This window comes from Parasteatoda tepidariorum, chromosome 10 (genome assembly GCF_982258835.1).
Source record: "Parasteatoda tepidariorum strain Cologne lab strain chromosome 10, Ptep-v5.0, whole genome shotgun sequence".
Lineage (NCBI taxonomy): Eukaryota > Metazoa > Arthropoda > Arachnida > Araneae > Theridiidae > Parasteatoda > Parasteatoda tepidariorum.
The window spans coordinates 14201307-14213467 of NC_141764.1; the positions used below are offsets into that span (position 1 = coordinate 14201307).

The window sequence follows — 12161 nt, forward strand, 5'->3', positions numbered from 1 at the left end:
CCCATAACTCTGATTTTATTGAATAAATCATAATCAAGAATTTTATATCTATACTGAAAATGCTTTTTTTTTTGCGATGCGAAAACATTAATTTCAATTAAATATAATTTTAGTATCATAATAAAAAAAATAATGCATTTTTTTTTTAAAAAAAATCCCGTAGTAAGATTCTGTATAATCGGGGATTCTGAGTTAAAATTTAAACTTATAATTTTGAATAGCATTGAAAATAAAAGTTTATTCTGAACTATTCTAGAAATTATTAAAAGTCTATATACTCAAAAAAGTACAATAATAATGGAATTTTATCATCATAGAAAAAAAAAAGTTTTCTAAAAAAAAAAATACTAATAATAATTATAAAGGAGGAAATTTTCGTGAGAGAGTCTTTATACAAACCATAGATGTAAATTGAAAAAACTGGGGTATTTTTGGATCAAAATTAAATAAGCTCTATAAAAAAAGAATTTTTTTTGCCGTCTAATTTTTTAAATACAGCCAAAGCCCTTATAGTAAATCTTCAAGGTACCGAAATTTCGGTTCGCTATAACCGGGAGTTCACCATATCCGTATTCCAAACAATTTTACGGGAGCGAACATTTCTTTCTCTATATCCGAGAGTTCACTATAAAGCACGTTCCCTATAGCGGGATTTGACTGTATATGCAGAAGTTAATTTTTATTTCTTCTGGATCTGTTAAATAATAATCGCTCTAGAAATCCAGTCCGGCTCTATTTTACGGGTAAAATTATTCCTCAAAAAATAATAAATAAATTATTTGTATTAAAGAATGCTAAATTTGTATATTAGCTTTCAAAAAAAGAAACTTAACTTACTCTTTAACTCACAGCCACTGTCATAAATCTTTCTACTTAAAATAGTTTTAAACAAGAGTTGAAACAAAATCAGATTAGAAAAAAGTTTTCGCGCACATGTCAAATGGATGAAACAACAAGTGCTGTGGGAAGAGCGGAACTACTGAAAGTTTGGACTACCGCCAAATCAAAAGTTTTCTGCGCATGCGTCACGTCAGGCAGACAAAATGTCTGACCCAGTTGCGTTATTCTTTTAACGGGATGTTAATCATTGCAATGGTGGGAAAGCCGAAGTAAATTAATGCCTTTTTTATACAAGATTTCTGATTGTTTGGAAACTGCAGGTCCTTAGAACCTTTTTAAACTATGAATTATCTTATTCCGTTGATTAAAATGCACGTTAAAATCGTTTGAAAGACAAAACAAAAGACATTAGAACTTTTAATTAGATTGACTTAAGTCAAACACCTGCATCAAGCAAAAGGAACGATGCAATATGATACTCAGAATTATTCTAATTTTCTCCTTCAAATACTCATAAGAAATGAATTGAAAGAAATTTCTGTCAAAGCCCGAAGTATAGTAAATCCGCGTTTACCGGTAACACATAAGATTTACCAAAGTGGCTAGGGAAAAAGTCCAAAGTATGTGTTAATATGATTCCATAGCGAACTTATACCGGTAAAAGCCGGAAACGAGGGTCAGGATTTTCTATTCACAGATAAAAAGAATCGCGCTGAGCGAATTCGGGACCACTAGTGACCGCAAAAGTACTTTAAAAGAGGGGGTCTCTTCCCCCCCCCCTGTATTTATACATATATATATATACATATATATATATATATATATATATATATAACATAAAAAGCTTCTATTAATCTTTTTATGTTATTTTCTTTTCTATAAAACAACTCCTAATTAATTATTCGAATCGAAACACTTTCTCATACTTTTGAAAAGCCACATCCTGTTCTTAAATCTATTTTTGGCTCAAGTATGCATAATTAAACGTAAAGACTTTTTTTTCCTTTTCTCTTTGTGGGAATCGCGCGACCTTTTTCATAAGCCAATAGTAATTTCTAAGATTTCCCTCTCTTCCCTAAATGGAGACATTTTCGGATTTTTTGCAAGATTTTCCTTGCCAGAGAGATTGATCGTCGATGGAGTTAACTTCACTTTTCGCTCGTCATCCATTTGAAAATGATCTAATAAAATACTTTTGCTTTCATTAAAATCCTGTGTCTGTTTTCCTGCTCGGTCCGACTGCATCATTTTACATACACAGGGTGATTCTAAAAAGATGGGGGAAATTTTAGGAAGTGATAGTTCACACCCAGACAAACAATTTTTATCAAAGAATGCATGGTCGAAAACAAAACGCAAAGGTGCTGGCGCATTTGGAAGTTTTTTCATGCAAACGAGAAAGCTCCATTCCTATTGCGAGTTACTCCACTACGTTATTTGCCGCTGAAGGGAAAGTTCGCCAATCATTTCTTCGCCGTTATACCAGCATAGCCGCTGCCGGCCACTGTTTTGAACACTTATTGTAATCACATGCCATTAAATTTGCTTTTATAACTTAACTTCATCGTTCTTTGTGTGTTTTTGCCTCATATAAGAACATAAATTTTGACGCCCTCCAGTGGTTTTGGGTTTTTTTTTCGACCATGCATTCTTTGATAAAAATTGTTTGTCTGGGTGTGTACTATCACTTCTTAAAATTTTTGCCATCTTTTTAGAATCACCCTGTATATATATATAGAGAGAGAGAGAGAGATTAGTTTGAATTACCTGTACCTCACAAAATGGCAATCAAGAATTCGAAATTGCAATTTTAACCTCATGGTGCGAATTGTTCTAAAATTAAAATTAAATCAATCAAAGAAATTGAATGCCTGTAAATTATTTACCTCTCACTTAACGTTTCTCTTTTTTTTTTTTTTTTTTTTGGATAAGGTTTCACTTCTTTTTGAAATTCTTTTCACTGGGATATTTGAAACCAAGACTTTCTCCCATCGATCAACAATAGGGACGTTGAGTAAGGGCTGATTTGGTAATAGTTTTCACCAAGGAAATGATGAAGGTCGCTTTAAATGGAGACATAATTTTTTTAGAAAGTCACTATTTAAATTTTTTTTTCTTAGAATTTCTTTAGACACAAAGAAATTATCCATTTTTTATTGTAAATTTAATTACACAAATATTGAGTGAAAAAGATGTTATCTTAAAAGGGGATGCATCCTTTCATTTATAAAATGTGAAATTCCGCCGACCACGAAGACAGCCCTTGACTCCAACGATCAGAATAAGGAACACAGGTGGCAATGACCCTTCACCATTAAAATACACCAGTGTAGGGACTACCGGACAAATGTATACCGAACAAGGGCTCTTAACCGTAAAGAAACATCAGTGTAAGATACGCAGGGTAGCGGCACTTAGTTTTAAAAAAACATCAATATAGAATATACCATAACAAACGTATACCGGATAATGGCACTCTTAATTAATTAATCAGATTTTTGAAAGAAAAAAAAAACAGCGACTTATGTAGCCTGATACGTAAATTAAACGTAAAATTTTTGGAAATTGGAAACGTCAATACGCTTTATACGCAAATTTTACGCAATATTGACGGAATGATATTACCATTGAGACATTTGATAAAAAAGCTTTGGTATATTTTACGTAATATTAACGGCATGCGTAGTATTAACGGATATTACCATGTTTTAGTATATTTTGCTAAAGAATATTTACCATTGAGAATCAGTAAAAATGACTCTGTGTACTTTACGTATTATTGACGAAACAAATTTACCACTTAAATTTCGGTTCGAAATTATTGACGCAAATTTTCTGTTTTTGGGATAACCACTTTTTTCTATAATTTGACGTCTCAACTAACGTACATTTTGACGTATTGTTAACGTAAATAATATGATAAAATAACTTACTCATATCTACCTAGACAGAAGTGGTTGGTAGAATAGTCGTAAAAGAAACGAATTTGCTTACGTAAAATTTTACGTTTTTCTGGATAACCATTTTTTGGGTTTGCTACTGCTATTGTTCTACTCCGTAACTTCGTATTGCCATCAAATTACAAAAAAACTTTATTACAGTGTTGTTGCTTTCTTCGGCCATTAAGGCAGAAGAGGTACAATTGCTCTTTGTTTTCAGTATTTATGGCCAAGAATTCGACTTCTGCCACACCCATACGTCACACCCATTTCATAGGGTGGATCCATTCAAACATTCAACCACTGACCTGAACCAGAGAACGATCAATCTTAAATTCAGTACCTCCAGAGGTATAATTTGTTAAAGGAACATGGAGGACTTTGTGACAAATTCCCGACAAATTTTAAATGCATCAGTTATCATTTACTACACTATGTCGTCGGTCGGCTGGATTCGAACTACCAAGTCATAAGGTAAAAGTGCGAAATGAAATCATATTAATGCATACTTCGGGACTTTTATCAAGTCACTTTGATATATCTTAAGTTTTAACGGTAAGCCCTAGGATTTATCCAACTTTCGTTTATATATATATATATACAAAATACAAAATGAAGATAAAACAAAGGAAAATTATAGACATATTAAAAAAAAGAAAAGAGGGGGGTGATAAAAAGATTACATCTTTTATTTTCTTGTTTTTTTTTTTTTTTTTAAAAAAAGGAAAAAAAAATGTCATCATATTTTTTTTTCTTTTTTTTCCCATTATTATTTCCCCCCCCCTTCTTTTTTTTCATATGTCTATAATTTTTCCTTTGTTTTATCTTCATTTTGAACTTATCTAATGAGTTCTGTTTACTTGCAGCTCATGTGCAATAAATGAAACTTAACTTTTCTTAACTTTCTTCGTGTTTTCTTGTATTTATTTATTTTATTCTATATAAATATATATATATATATATATATATATATATATATATATATATATATATATATATATATATATATATATATATATATATATATATATATTCAAATATATATATATATATTCAAATATATATATATATTCAAAGTTTGATATTTGATTATAATTTATGCCAACTTGTTCTCTCTTTTTTTTTTTTTTTTGCGTCCCGTCGACAATTTAAAGCGTTTCTGTCGTTTTATAGCGCGTAAGCAGAATCACTGTGTTCTGATGACGTATTTAAATTTCGCAAAATTATTTGTTTTTTTAAGGGTCTGCAAAGAGTAGGCCCGTAGCCAGAATTTTCAATTCGAACGGGGGAACCCACTTCCTGCAGACGTGGCACTCCGCCATAAATGGGGAAAGTATCAAATATATTTAAATTGAGGACTTTTTGATTTGCATGTATATTCCATATATCATATGCATTCGTTTATGAGATATTGGTATAAATAAAATATATAGTACATCCATGTACAAAAAAAGCAGGAAAAAATCACCGGTCAATGCATTCTAGTATAGTACAGATAAATCGCATGATTATCATTCTCTTTTCTCACATGAAGATCCAGTTCTTTAGGTTGTCTTCAGTAAAAAATAATAAAAATGTTTCCCAACAAAATATTTCTTAAGCCCTAATTATTAAATATTTACCTTTAATATTTTTTTTATATGTTTTTGATTAAAGAGAAATGGAAGTCGTTATGGTGGGATGGCGCTTGGAAATGCATTTGCAATCATTTGCCATTCTCAGCCACTACGATTTTTCTAATTTAGTTTTTTTTCCCTTTATTTAATTATGTTTTCATTTTCTGTTTCACTCTCAGCTACCTCGGTTTTTTCTAGAGAGATTAAAACTGTTTCCAATTTGAATTGTAATATGATACAAAGTTGTCGTAGTCTATTGTTAACAAATAAAATTACTTCGAGTTTATTACTTTGTACTGAGTCGTGCGTTCTGTATTTCTTAGTTTAAATCTTCTTTTTTTTCAAGTACCATTAATTATTTTTCAACGTTACATTTAACGCTATGTCATTGTTTTTCGGTGAAAAATAAACCATAAGGCTTAAGAAAGAAATATAGAAATAGCAGTTCGAGTTAAACTGATAAAGTTTATAGTAAAAAACACCTATCAGGCCTCAGTAATGCAACTACAGAGTTGAAATTTGGAGTGATTTAAGTGCGATATGAGTTCTTTTTTAAAGTAATAATGAAACGGTAAAAAAATAATCCATGAGCTTAGGAAAGAAATATAGAAATAGCTGTTTGAGATGAACTGATAAAGTTTATAGTAAAAAATATCCATCGAGCAGCTCTACTACCTGAGAAATTCAACTACAGAGTTGAAGTTTGGAGTGCTGGAAGTGTGATATGAATTGTTTTTTTGCTTAAAAAAATAATAATGAAACGGTGAAAAATAAAACATAAGCTTAGGAAAGAAATATAGAAATAGCAGTTCGAGATAAACTGATAAAGTTTATAGTAAAAAATACCCATCGGGCAGCTCTACTGCCTGAGAAATTCAACTACAGAGTTGAAGTTTGGAGTGCTGTAAGTGTGATATGAATTGTTTTTTTTTTTGTTTAAGAAAAATAATAATGAAACGGTGAAAAATAAAACATAAGCTTAGGAAAGAAATATAGAAATAGCAGTTTGAGATGAACTGATAAAGTTTATAGTAAAAAATACCCATCGGGCAGCTCTACTGCCTGAGAAATTCAACTACAGAGTTGAAGTTTGGAGTGCTGTAAGTGTGATATGAATTGTTTTTTTTTTGTTTAAGAAAAATAATAATGAAACGGTGAAAAATAAAACATAAGCTTAGGAAAGAAATATAGAAATAGCAGTTTGAGTTGAACTGATAAAGTTTATAGTAAAAAATACCCATTGGGCAGCTCTACTGCCTGAGAAATTCAACTACAGAGTTGAAGTTTGGAGTGCTGTAAGTGTGATATGAATTGTTTTTTTTTTTTGTTTACGAAAAATAATAATGAAACGGTGAAAAATAAAACATAAGCTTAGGAAAGAAATATAGAAATAGCAGTTTGAGTTGAACTGATAAAGTTTATAGTAAAAAATACCCATCGGTCGGCTCTACTGCCTGAGAAATTCAACTACAGAGTTGAAGTTTGGAGTGCTGTAAGTGTAATATGAGTTGTTTTTAATTCTAATTTGTTGGAAAGTGAATGCAATTTCAAATAATTTTTTCTATTTTTTTCTTTAAAATTATAATTATTTATAAATTGAAAGGAAGGAAACCACCGCGGTTGGTGAGCTAAACGGACAAAGACAGAGTCCCCTAGTTATTTAATTTTTTCAGAAGAGGTGAACAGGTAAAACTGCAGCTGAAACCATACAACACAAAAGATGAAATAAAGCTCGACTGTTTAAAAAAAATATTGCTCAGAGATGACCTCGTAAAATCTTATCTGGCTTCATAATATCACATTTCTGTCGCTCTTGAAATGCTTCGTTTTGATTTAGAGATAATCTTTTCAGAATATTTGCTCGCAGCTTAAACAATACTCTCTATTGAGGAGAAAATAATATGCATATTAAATAATTGCCCGCAACGATGCATGTTTTGTTTATTGATTTGTGATTGTTTAAGCATATAACGAAGCAACATACTCATTTTTTATCATACTAGTGGGCTGCCCCCCCCTGCTCGCTAGCGCTCGCCAACCCCCGAAAACTGCTGCGTAATCTTAGATGGTTTGCTTCGCTCGCTACTAACTTAGATACATTGCAAATGCACAAAATTCTAAGAATTCAAAATAATCATTCAAATCCATATAACAACTGTTTTTAAAAAAAGATTACATCTTTTTAGTAAATACTAAGTCATTAAAATAAGTTTGAATTCAAATAAATGACATGTAATTCGTTAAACCTATTAGAAATGTGCTATAGTGTAAAATCTTAAAGCGTAACAGCACGACTGAGACTCATTTTCAATGAATAACTAATAACAATAATAAAACAAATAAATTCATGATATAAATCAAAAATCGTCAAATAAATTCGTAATATATAAATTCGTGAAAAAAAATCGCTTTCGACAAAATACTAAAATAGAAATCTATCGACAAAGACTACTCACTTCTGCCTAGCTTAAGGTTATTTCAGTTTCCGTTTTTAAAAGCGCTATATGTTGAGCCACCTCAGCTAGATTTGGCATGTGACATTTTTAGCGGCAATCATGGGTCGATTTTCTAGCGTTGCCATTCGGGGAGTTGTAATGAGGCTTTTTTTTGTCGCCGTATGAAAGAAATATATATATATAGATACTTGGGTATCCAATTCGGTATTCTGATTTCTCTATTTGTCAATTTATATTTATATTTGACAAACAAACAATTATGGATAATGATAAATGATTTTTTTTTCTTTATTTGCTTGTTTGGTTGTTTAATTCTTTATAGTGCTTCATTCAGTGTTGTTTTGGTAATTATTTTATTTTTAGATTTCGCTTTTCTTTTTTTAATCATTTTTAATGAATTTTGAACTATACTTTTTCTATATATACTAGAGAGCTAATCCCCCTGCTCACCTGCGGTTGAAACCGGTTTGCACTTGTTTACGTTCGTGTATCAATTGATTAACATTGTAATACAATACGTTAAAAATAAATACAAATGAGAAGTATATAAAAAGATCTCCTGAATAATAACCCATTACATTATTTTTAAATATAAAAGTATTGCCTATAAACTCGTTCAAAACATGTCATTATTAAAACACTTCAGTGCTTCTAATAATTTGATCTAATTATTATAATATACTAATATAATACCTGATATATTAACTATTCTATCTTTTTATAATATATTGTCTAATTTATCCAACCGTTGAATTTATAATATATGTCGCCAAATTATTACACGAATGTAAACAAGTGCAAAGCCAGGTTTCAGTCCTGTAACAACAATAAAGCTGTATAGTATATACTGATAATTAAGATTTTACATAGAATCTCATAGTTCGTCACTATTTGCTTATAACGACAAACTCACAGAAAACGACAATTTCTTCAGTCAATATGAAGACTCTTATTAACAGAAATGGGCTAACTCTTTTAAAATGGACTAACATAGATTTTTTTTGGAATAAAAAGAGAGAGAGAAAAAAAATTATATCATTGACGCTTTATCTAGATATCAAAAGCGTTATGCCATAAATGGTAAAGGTTACACCAAAAAAGGTCACACGTAATATAGGCAAAATGTAAGTAACGAAGAGCGGAAATCATGCGCGGAATACTATAAACTGCTTTTATTCACTCGCATAGAATCAAAACATCATCCCACGATTTACGATAACTTCGGACGCATTTTATTTTCATAAAGATAAAAACGCGAAAAGAGAGGATATGGTATCTGAGTTAACTTACAAATACAGCTAAAAGCTTTCATATTTTATATCGAACACCGTGTTAAGCTGTTTAGAAAAATTCCCTTCAAACAAAATAGTTTTTGTACTCTTTTTATTTATCGGGAATAAAATTCCTATAAATTACTCCGATATTATAGGATTTCCTCTAGCATTCAATTTTGTTAGATAATTTGCACATCTAGTATAAGGATGTCGTATGTTAAGGTAATGTTATTATTATTTTTTTTTAATGAATAGGATCAGGCTGTCAGAGGGGTACATGGGGGAAAATAGCCTTATGTTTAAAATAAAAATGGAAACAAATTTCAAAAATAGTAAACAGTTTATAAACCCGCATTCAAATTTAGCGTTTTGTAATAAGACTGCATTACAAATATCGAAATTTAAAAAAGAATAAAATCAGCAAAAAAGTTGTGATCACCTTAGTATAGTACGATCACTGGTTACTCATTGGTCAAATGCTTTTTCTTTCTGGATTGACTTCTATGAGACTCGATAAACATTAGATGTGGATAAATATCTCTTTAAACCCTTTCGAAATCCACAATATCTCCAGCTGTTGTTGTTGTTGTTTATATCTAATGTTGTTGTTATTAAAGAAAAAACAAAAAGTGCAGCTGGTGATCCGTCGTTATTTACTAAAATATCAAGCGTGTTGGTTTTAGGCCGACACCTGGAGAAGCTTCTTTCAGCGCCTACTGATGTTATTGGTGCGTGCTTGAAACTGACACTCACTTCCTGACAATTCTTCTTCAATTTGAAAAGATGTTGCTTCACCTGTTAATATCCTAGAGATTTTCTTCATTGTTTGGAAGTCAGTGTAATAATAAAAATTGACAAAAAAGTAATTAAAATTGGAAAAGATTAAGAAAAAACTTAAAAAATGCTTTAAAATGCAAAATACGCCCCAAAATTTAAAGAAAATGCCCTATAAATCTAAAAAAATGCTCTAAAGGACAAAAAATGTCCAAAAATGCAAAAAATTGCAAAATAATGCAAATGTCATCAAAATCCGGGCCTCTTCATGCGTTTTCATTTCAGCATTTGCAGAACTTATCTAGACAAGATTTCAAGTGCTTGTCAAAAAATCCAATTTTAATAACATTTTCCGCTAATAAAAGGATGAATTCTCAGGGTGCTAAAGTATAAAAAAAATTGAGAATTACTATTCTAGATAGGTAAAGTTTCATTTAAAAATATTAGTAGCCGCTGATGTTATTGATGGGTAAAGATTAAATTTCAATATTTGGGACAGCTGATCTAGATAAGTTAAAGTTTCCTTCCTTTTTTTCACCCTTTCTCTCTCCTATAAATTCAAGATGGTCACTAAAGCTCACTTCGAGAGAAAAAGTTAAGGAGAGGAACTTTAGGCATAGATATTGGGCCTATGCAGCCACTTTTAACCAAGTTATTGAAAATTATCAAAAATAAGCGAACGTTTTTTGTCCCATTAAATAATGTCTATTTTACAATTAGACATTTTTTTTTTAATATTCAATATTATTTTCAATTCTTTCATAAAATTTTTAATTTGAGACATAACATCACATTATAAAATTTTAAGCATTTAATGCTTTGTCTCAGGGGAGGGACTAGTTTTATAACTCGTTTCTTTCATAACTCATTTAGAGTTACGAAACATATTAGAATAGGAAGCATTGTGATCTATTTCGGATGTAGTACTTAATGATGATAAAAGATTTTTGATGCTTATCAAAATAGAATAAGAAAGTTGTGATTACCATGATCAGGAAACTCTCTGCTTTGAAAACCGAGAGTTCACAAAATAAAATAAAAAATATTTATTCAGAGATAAATATTAAAAATTATGCTAAAGTTGAAAATGCTTAAAACGGCCGGAATAGCCTGGTTAGCAAGGTGCTCGACTTTCTTTCCTGAGAACGGAAGTTCAAATCCAGCCGGGCGGTAGAGTGAAAGGTGGCTGGTGCACGTTAAATCTATCGGATCACAAAGTTCTCAAAATCAATAATTTGTTCTGAATTTTAATGATACTGCAGCATTAAAGTAGCTTTATAGACATTAAAAAAATCGATTACAAACGTTTTTACAAAGCTGTATCATTTCTTCATGTGGACGTTTTGCACCGCTTTCTGGAAAGCGACAAGTAAACTAAACTAACAGCCATGTTGAAAACACACAACAGTTACTATTCGCAGCGAAGAAGAGTTATTTCATGTTTTGTAAATTCTCAAATAATGCTCTAAAATTATAGCTTTGCTTCTACGGTTACTTTCCCTCGCCAAAAGCTGCCAACTCTACTGGATTTACCAGTAGACGATTTTATTTTAAAAGTCTCTCCTGGTCTTTTGGTTAAATAAAAATTCTCTTTTTTTTCACATTTTAGAATATTTCCAAAAATTTAGTAAGTTTTCTAAAAAAAAGTAGTATTTTTACTCAATTTGTTGCTTGCTCGAATGTTTAAACAAGTATTACTATCACATAATGAAGCGAGCGTCGTACTAGTTAGCTGAAAGCTTTTCTTATTCTTTTGTTCTAAAATTTTCCGAACTAATGATTCCTTTCTAAATTATTTAGAAATCCTTTTAACTATCAATAATGAATTACTTGTCTGTTAAAATTTAAGAGTTAACATGATAAAAGATATTTCAAATTCAGGTTAATTAATGTTAATTATGAATGGAAAATATTGCTGATCATTTAGAGCTGTTAGTGTCGTAAAGTGGGCCGAATAGCTTGGTTGGCTGGGCGTAGGATTCACGTTTCTTGAGAACGGGAGTTCGAATCCACCCGGCCGAAGACTCCCCATGTAGTAAATGATGACTGGTGCACGTTAAATCTGCCGGGTCACAAAGTCCCCATGACAAATTATACCTCTGGGGGTACTGGAGATAGATTGTTCTCTGGTTCAGGTCAAAATTTCGATCTGTGGATGAATAAATGAATGTATGAATGGGTCTACCCTATAAACGGGTACGACGTATGGGTGTAGCAGAAGATAAATTCTTGATCATAAATGGCGCTACTGGAAATTAAGAA

General features: G+C 31.0%; 1 protein-coding gene across 3 annotated transcripts in view; it reads right to left on the reverse strand.

Moving 5' to 3' along the window:
* Window positions 1–10081, reverse strand: part of LOC107439396 (galactosylceramide sulfotransferase) — a 45595-nt gene extending 35514 nt beyond the window's left edge. Inside the window, exon 1 of one of the 3 annotated variants that reach the window (XM_087154061.1) lies at window positions 9565–10081. The gene's annotated coding sequence lies outside the window, so the exon portion shown is untranslated. Of the gene's footprint in view, window positions 1–837; window positions 995–9564 lie in introns of those variants that run through there. The other 2 variants (XM_087154059.1, XM_087154062.1) reach the window with 2 other exon arrangements.
* Window positions 10082–12161: the final 2080 nt, after the last annotated feature.